We start from the raw sequence: 359 nt of genomic DNA, 5'->3' as shown, positions 1-359 counted from the left end.
ATTTGTAGGCCATAATTGGTTCTAGCTCCGGTGGTGAAATATTGTGTGCATAGGTCCAGATTTTGGTATAGCCCCCATATAAGGATACCTCCCAATATTTTGATTTTTGCCAAATTTTTCACGGTTTTGTCTAGAAATTGGTATTTGCTGGTCATAATGGTCTTTAGCTCCGGTGGCGAAACATTGTATGTATAGGTCCACGTTTTGGTATAGTCCCCATGTAACGGTACCTCCCGATATTCGGTATTTTGGCAGTGTAATTTGTATTGTGTCTAGGATGATTAGAATTGAAAATGTGATATATCGGTCCAGGTTTTAGTGTAGTCCCCATAAAACGGTACCTCTTGATATTCGGTATT

Source organism: Musca domestica, unplaced genomic scaffold (genome assembly GCF_030504385.1).
Source record: "Musca domestica strain aabys unplaced genomic scaffold, Musca_domestica.polishedcontigs.V.1.1 35, whole genome shotgun sequence".
Taxonomy (NCBI): domain Eukaryota; kingdom Metazoa; phylum Arthropoda; class Insecta; order Diptera; family Muscidae; genus Musca; species Musca domestica.
This window is presented reverse-complemented; position numbering follows the sequence as displayed.